The following is an 8,018-nucleotide window of genomic DNA, read 5'->3' as shown; positions in this document are numbered from 1 at the left end:
AAAAATAATTCAGGTCGGTACTATCTCCAATACGAGGATACTTAGATTTCTCGTCCTTCAAAACGTGAGTCCGAGCCCTCAATTGTCTTGAGCGGAGTCTTGATCACGAACTCCGAGCTACTCCGCTCAATTCCCTCGATTTCGCGAGACGTCGGAGAACAATACATGGACCAACGGCGTCCCAACCATCCCTCAGTTCACGATAAGTACACGAAATGTCGGCACCTAAGCCTTTCGAATGACGAGACTTGTGAAGCGCTGGAAGTGTACCAAGCCACGACGTCGGACAGGGGCATGCTCTTGGTGGGGCACCAGGTTCGCTTCGAGGAATTCATTACGCAAAAAGCGGAGAAATTGGCTTTTTCACCCTTGATCCTCGACTGCGGGGATCCGATGGAGTCCTGTCGGCGACACCACTCATGACTGAACACTCCGTGGAGACCTGAACCTCCGACGCGAAGCCGCATCGCGAAATCGTAGTATGTATTCCTGCAGGCTCGCGAATGATCAATCGCGAGTCTATTTTCCTCCAATTCACCCTGACATCGCTGATTGACCGATCAACGGGGAAATGAGAAGAACCCTTCGGACAGACTCATTGACCCATCGAACGTAGGGAGCATAGGTCAGAGAGGAGAGTCGAATGGTGATCTCCGGAATCATTGTGATAATCCAGTGATTCACCCACTCTTCAAGGCTCATTATGGTTGGGTATGGACAGTTTCGGGACAAGAACCTGCGAATATCCGCAGGCGGCTGAAATCGAGGCTTCCAAAGCGCTTCCTCTCGATGCCTTGATGTCACAGAATGACTGAGGAAGGTACGCAGGCGTCCAATAAACAACCGTCTCATCGGCCACCGCGATGCCGATGAGATCGGATCGCTGCTCAGATTTTGCTTCCCCCTGTAGAACTGACCACAGGTAGAACTGAAGCTGAAACAGCTCTCCAGACTGCGTTTGTACGATGCACCTGAGCGCACACCGAATTTTGTTTTAAACGACAAATAGTATGCGTTGTGCGGCCCTAGTGAACCACTCGTGATCGCTTCAATCGTCTTTGTGGACCTAGGCATGATTGAGTATCGCTCGGTGTGAGGTCGGGAGCCCACAGATGAACTTGCCCGGGATCGACCCATAAGTTGCAGGTAGCGGCGCGAAATCGGCTTATTGGGACTGCGCGGCGCTTCCGGACGTCATTAGAGGAAACCTTCCACAAGCCTCGGGGCTAGCATGTAATAATATGTGGAGGAACTCAACACCTGCACTCGTGGAATTCGAGTCGGACGGGGAAGATGCCGAGAGGGAACGAACGAACTCGCATGAATGACCCTTGAAAACCCAGTAGCGGCGCTCCGGAATTTTCCATGTCCCATCATCGTCACCCCTGTGTTTTTTCTTGTGCCAGAACACATTCTGGAGACTCGAGTTCCCCTCAGAGGAGCGAGGCTCGAACGGATGGCCGCTACCGAATGGTGGGGTCAGAGTTCCGTATCGGTTGCCGTGTACAGAAATCCGTGGTTGGAGGGATCGAGGAGAATTTCATAGAGAAATATACCGAGCGAGAATGCTCGGTATATTTTTCGGACGAGCCGAGGTGTTCGCCAAGCCTCATTTTAACGGTAACAAAGAACTCTTCAAGTACCTGGGGACCAGCAGTCTCTCCGCGGATCTTGTGGTGATTTCGGGGATCGAGGAAAATGCAACGTCTTTCCGTTGACTTTGAACACCAGCTGATTACCGACGCGGGTCGGAGCGATTAGAGAATTGGTTCGTCTAACAGACATCAGAGAAGTCCCCCGTGGTCACAGACACGTTTCCAGCACAAGACAGAGCTCCGATGCTTTCCGGTGAACTTCTTTGCAGGAGATGCGCCGCCGGTTCTCCTGTCACCGTGCTAACCGGAATGTCATTTCATCACTCCGTCAGTCATTCAGTCAATCAATCAATTTTCCACTCGCACTGAGACAGCCACTAAACAGATGGTGCGGAGCTCCTCTCGATTCGCTCGCAAGGAGGAGGTGGTGTTCGGTTTTTCTTTTCAGCCGAGCCCGTGCCACAGTTCATGAGTCCGGCCGAGTATCGAGCTTCGTCGGTCGTTTGACAATCGGTGGCTTACGGAGACAGCTCTGACATCACACACGAAAAAGTCGGTGCTCCTCGCCGGTTTTATCTTCCACTCTTTCAGTCGAATAGTGAGCTGCCGGGACACTCTGCGCGCCTAAAAGGCTCACAATTGAGTGTCCGTCGGTAGCCTTAGCGAGCGTCGAATTCTCAACGGCGTGGAACTTTGGGAGCACGTCGTGGAGGCACCCGCGTCTTGATCTGTTTAGAGGGAGCCGAATGTTGTCGGTTCTCATGGCGCGGCGCCCGCTCGGCCGGCTGTCTACTGCTCCCGCTGCCGCTACCGTGATCTGCCAAGTCACGGTCTAACGCAACGGAGAGACCAGAAAAGAGGAGAGGCCGCGCCAGACAGAACACGACTATTCGAACTCGCTCGAAACCGACAATCCACTGTTTGTGTTCACGGTCGGTCTGTACGTCTGTCTGTAGTGGCGGGCAGAGATGGAGGTAGGTAGGTACACATCGCGGTCCGATTAGGATTGGAGTGACCAGATAACTATTTGTTTGACTTTCAACGATCTCGAGCGGTCAGTTGGTAATTCGCTTGTTCTTTCAAAACGCGAAAACCGGGCTGCTTCGGTTGCAGTAATTCCTGATGTAAACCTATTTCCCAGCGGGACATGCCTGGGCGCCATAGGTCGGGGAGCCGTTCGTGATCTCGGACACGGAAACTCTTGAGGGCGATGTATTCAGGAAAATGAGAAAAAAAAATAGAATATATGTGTTTGAGATGAGCATGCTTGAGTGAGGATGTTTTCGATGGGCAACGCAATGGAACGGGTGATGTATTCTCGACTGATCGCTGACACCATGACGGGTGAACACCTGTCAGCGAGGGGGAATCGTTGGGGACCTCGCATAGTTGTCTCGGCTCGTGTGGGATATCATCCCCAGGCGCGTATTCAGGGGGGGGCATTGGCCCCCAAGCCCCCCCCCAAAAAATGTTTGTCCCATCCTACCTCTGTCGCCTTTTGAAACCGCTTCCCGAGTTTTCGGAGCCGCAGTTAGCTTGTGCCCCCCCCAAAAAAGAATCCTGGATACGCGCCTGATCATCCCGCGGTTTTTTTCGTCTTTCGTCGGGAATGCGCAGAGATTCTCCGAATCATTCTACCAGTCTTAGTACGGCGCTATATTCGGGCCGGACGCCTCATATTATTAATCCGCGCCGGGAATTAACGGGAAGGTGCCGACGATATGCCGCGGCGCTGCGGAGAGACTCCCGAATACGGTACCTCCAGGGTTTGTTGACAGAAACGTACTCGGCCTTGAGGACGAGCTTTGCAGAAGTCTTTTCCGTAAGAATGATCCGATTACCGTAGCCATTTTGGAGAAGAACAGCTCATGAACGCTGCATCTCTGATAACAACGTATCCGCATTGGATAGGATCCCAACGGAGGAACCGGAATCCAGACGTATCGCGAGAAATGCAATCTCATGATTCCCACGGTCGCTTTCGGGAGATGTACGTGCATGTGCGTCCCTCGACGATCTTCGGTCTAGTGAGGAGCTTCCGAAAGGAAAAAAGATTGAAACACCTAGACTCAAGTCCTGGATTCCCGAAACGGGTCTTCGCGCCGCTGGGGCTTGCTCCGACGGCCGAATGAAAACTTTTTCCACAGCCATGTCGTCTATTCATCCGAATCGCGTGAATATCAGTTATCACAGACGCGAGCCCTCGCCTCCGAGATGGGGTGAATGACCATCATGCCAGTTCTCGTCCAGAAAGAGTTCTCGCCTTTTCTGACCGGAAAAAGCAGCCTCTCGTTGTTTGACGGCATATGGGCGGTTCGGAGGAGGGCGGCCGCGATGCGAATCTCCCAATGGGTTGCTGTCCTTCACGCGTGGTCGTTGTCTCGACCGCCTCGCACTATAGTTCGGGAAGGACTTCAGAACACGTCATTGAAATTAGCCGAAATCTGATCCAGTAGCTGGTTGATTCAGGAGTTTCGTCGCGGAGTACGGATCGCTCTCGACGAAAAAGGCGGAACCCAGCCAGGGAGCCAGATACGAAAATCGAATTTCGCCCCCCCGAGCAGCTGATCTCCCATTGGAGCAAGAACCCCAGCCTAGGAAGGGTGTGGAACGTGGTGACATGCCATCTGAGTACACTTACCACTCGGTGGGCAGACTTGGTCCCTATTCCGGTCGCCTGGAAAGGAACAAAATTCATCAGTTCGAGGAATAAATTGAATAAGAATTCCGTCAAGAATCGTCCGAGCCAGCGCTTCAGGGAGAGCTCATGGAGAAGCCCGGAGGAAAAGGAACAAGCCAGATGTCAGGTTCCCCGCTTCGCTCCCCCTCCCCCTTCCCCCGCTCCTCGGCAGGGGCGGCGGAGGCAGGCGAGACGTTGCCTAAATTGATGATGGCCCGGAAAGACACCGATACATGAAGGGGTAGAGCAAGGTTCTATTGGATCGCAATGTCCTCGAAGGATTGTAATTCATCTTACTTCGCGGGGACAACCTACAATGAGAGGCCGTCATCTCTCCTTTCGTCTTTTTTTAGGACGCTTCGGCCCCGCCTCGACGTTGATGGAAATGGCGACAATTCAATACCTGCTCGACATTCGGGTCACCTCCTGCGATTCGTCACCGGACATCGAATCCCGGCAAGCATCTGACGTGTCTACATAATGAATATCCAATTGTGCCACAAGCGATCGCCCGACATGGACGCAACTCACAGGCGATCGCGAGAAAAAATCGATTCGGCTAGACCTTCGTGACTTGATTTCGGATCGAGGGTGATCCTTTTTTCTTCCAATCTCTGGGAGGAGACAATTTCTTCAATGATTCGTCTCATGTAAACTCCCTGAGCATTTTCTTTCCACCCAGGACACAGGTTCAAGGACCCGAGACAGGTCTAGTGGAGAGCACAAAGCCAAGGTTCTTCGAGCAGTTCCTTTGAAGCATTCTTCCCCAACGGAGGCACCGTCACTGTTGGCCGTAAATCATTTCGCCCCACTGGGACCGCCCCTGTCCGCGTCCCTTGTTGTTGTGGACGTCGCCATCATCATCATTCCGGCTCGTTTCGTGATAGACCTCGAGCGAGCCACACTTGCTCCGAGAGCAACTTTTCCGCACTTCTTTGCTTCGGAGAAGGTTCTTCCCACAAACGACTCGACGAGCGCTCCGTCAGTTCCATTGTTTGTTGGATGGTCTCTTTACGGCTGCGCCATTCCTGGCAGCGATGAGGTAAAAGTCATCCTTCATGAGGATCCCAGGAGGAGGCTGTCTACTCGCCCTTCTCCTTCAAACCGTGCCACTCGAACGATCCGAGAGGCTCGAATGGGCATTGCGCTAGCTCCTGCGGAGTAAATCGAAAAGCGATGACGCCTTTTCTTATGATGAACCCGATGCTCGTTTTCCGAAACAGTTTGGGAAAGTGATGACGATATTGTCAGCGTGTAATTGCCAACCAATCAGACGACAAGCTTTCCGCCTATCTATTGAGATAATGGACCCCTCGATCGCTTGTTGTTCGCTTGCATCCTCGATGGTCGTCGCGTGCGAATCGGAACTCGCTGAGAACAAATAAACGTAGAGGGCGGATTTGGGTATTCCGCTACGTTCGTAGTCACGCGCCGTACTCTTCCATGACGTGTATTTCTTCTCCAGTAGGTAGGTTGTATCCGAAGCGGCGCAGGCAGTCGCATCTCCGTACTAAATACGTGGAGGAGGGGATAAGGAGCATAAAGGTAGGTACGAGGTACGACTAATGGAGCTTCCGAATACGGATCAGCTCCGTTAGCCAGAATTGTCTTCCCTGGGAGGATAGCAACCCTCATACCATCTGGGATCTTTGTTCCGTAGGCGGTGCGTAGCGCGACGGAAATTACGATTCGTAATCTAGAGGGAAATTCAAGGAGTGTTTCTGAAGTCTCGAACGTTCAACGTAAGGAGCAGGCGAGCGCTACTCGTGCGGGTATTGTTTTCATTACTTGCTCAGGACTTCCCACGCTTCCTGTTTTCTCGTTCCTCCGAGAACTTCGGTAAGCCGTCGACTCTATTTTCTAATTTTCTAGTTCTTCTGTCCCTGCTCTCTGCCAGCTCGTTTGTTTAGACGCATTCCTTACGCAGGAATGCTCCTCCAGAGAGAACAGACTTCCTGTCCTCGTCTGAAAATTCAAATGAGGCCATCCGTTCCTAAATGGATGCATCCTCACAAGCCGCTCGAATCGAGCGTCGAATAAAGCGCCCCCTCGGGGGAATCATGCGTGTAATGGGCTATGCGATGCGAGCGGTCGGCCCTCAGGCACGCAGCGTGGCTTTCCCGGTATGAATCGGTCTTCCCGAACCGGTCATATCGATAAATGGGTGTTTCTGGAGATCGCTGATTCGAGTTTATTTGTCGCATGCTCCGTTCTTGCGAAAAAGCGGAAGTTTCTGCGGAGGGCGGCTGCTCGCGCATTCGATTGCCGGGGGAGCACGATGATAAGAATGACCGAACGGTCCACGATCATTATGAATATGCGAGCGTGCAAACTGCACTTCGCCAGGAGCTAAACTCGGCATTCTATTAATTAGGTGGATTCCTCATTCCACACTCGACGAGCCGGGAGGACCCCGAGTGCAAGGTTCGGCTGCCGGCTGGGCCGACTCTCTCTAAGTGAGGGGAGCGAGCCCGATTCTGAACAGCTTACGCTCGCATGCTTATGTCGAGTGCACGCGCCGCAATCGACTCTGACCTCGAACGCGTGGATGCTTACGACGATAGGCGAAGCTGCCGACCCTGAACGATGGAACTTTCGTAACGGTGACGGTTTTTTCCTGAGAGAATTCGGATTTAATCAGCGCTTCTCGAACATCCACTGGACATCCGGTCTAGCCCGATGGAAATCTCCAATGATGAAATTTTTCGGGACAAGGGAAACTTCGGCCCGGGAGCCTCCATCGTCGCTTCGAGAGGAAGGCAAATGCGTAATTTGGAAATCCAAATACCGCACACTCTACCCCACTGGCTCCGCTCTGAGGGGCTTCGGGAATGAGCTGCATTCAGAAGCGTGCCGTCTCCACCGTTATTGATACGTTTCCTCCGCGCGGATTCTCGAGCACACCGGATGAACCTGGGTGAACTGATGTATGTCTCCGGATGAATTTTTCCCACACTCGAGAGCGAGAAAACAGGATTCTGATGAAGAATCGCGAGGGCCCGCAGTGAAAGGAAACGTATTGGACATGGTCTATGGCATGGGATTCCGCTCTTGTTTTCGCTCTTTGCGACCTCTCGGATTCCCTCGTTCGACAGCGTGCTTCGCGCTGTCCGTTGTTGTCCGCTCTTGACGCATTCGCACCTTCGCCGTTCCGGTGCTTCATTCAATGCGGAAGGGTCCTCGCAAGCGAACCCTAGCGGAACGAGAAGGGTCTTCGCCCCCCAAGTTTGTGGGCTCTCGGGTCGTCGCTTTGAGGGATGGGCAGACAAGCGTGATGGTTCCAGGGTGAGGACCGAGACCACGCGGTGGTGCATTATGACTCGAGGCACGATCGAGAAGCGACATTGCTGGCGACATTCTTTCGGCAAAATACTATGGAGATAGCGTCAAGTATTCCGCGTCCTTCTTTTGCCCTCACGCTCTGCGTTTTCTCGAGCTGGAGCATCTTCCGTGCTCTCCCTTGCGATGTCGTTCAGCCGCTCTGGCTCATTCCCTTATCTGTCAAAGCCACATGCTGCGACTCGTTTACGACCTCGCTCGCGTGAGGATCATTCGATTCTATCTCCATCTGACTGATCGGAATCGTCCGGCTACACCAGCGAGCGGAATCTCGGCTGAACTATCGCAAGCTCGGTGGCGAACTCGAGAGCGACGATCGGGAGGGCGGCGGGAGAATTTTCATTATGAATAATGATCACTGGGCGATGGCTGAAACTGGGTGAACGAGGATTCCTTCGTGTCTG

The sequence above is a fragment of the Galendromus occidentalis genome, unplaced genomic scaffold (genome assembly GCF_000255335.2).
Source record: "Galendromus occidentalis unplaced genomic scaffold, Mocc_1.1 scf7180000077474, whole genome shotgun sequence".
In the NCBI taxonomy this organism is placed as follows: Eukaryota; Metazoa; Arthropoda; class Arachnida; order Mesostigmata; family Phytoseiidae; genus Galendromus; species Galendromus occidentalis.
Note: the sequence above shows the minus strand (reverse complement) of the source record.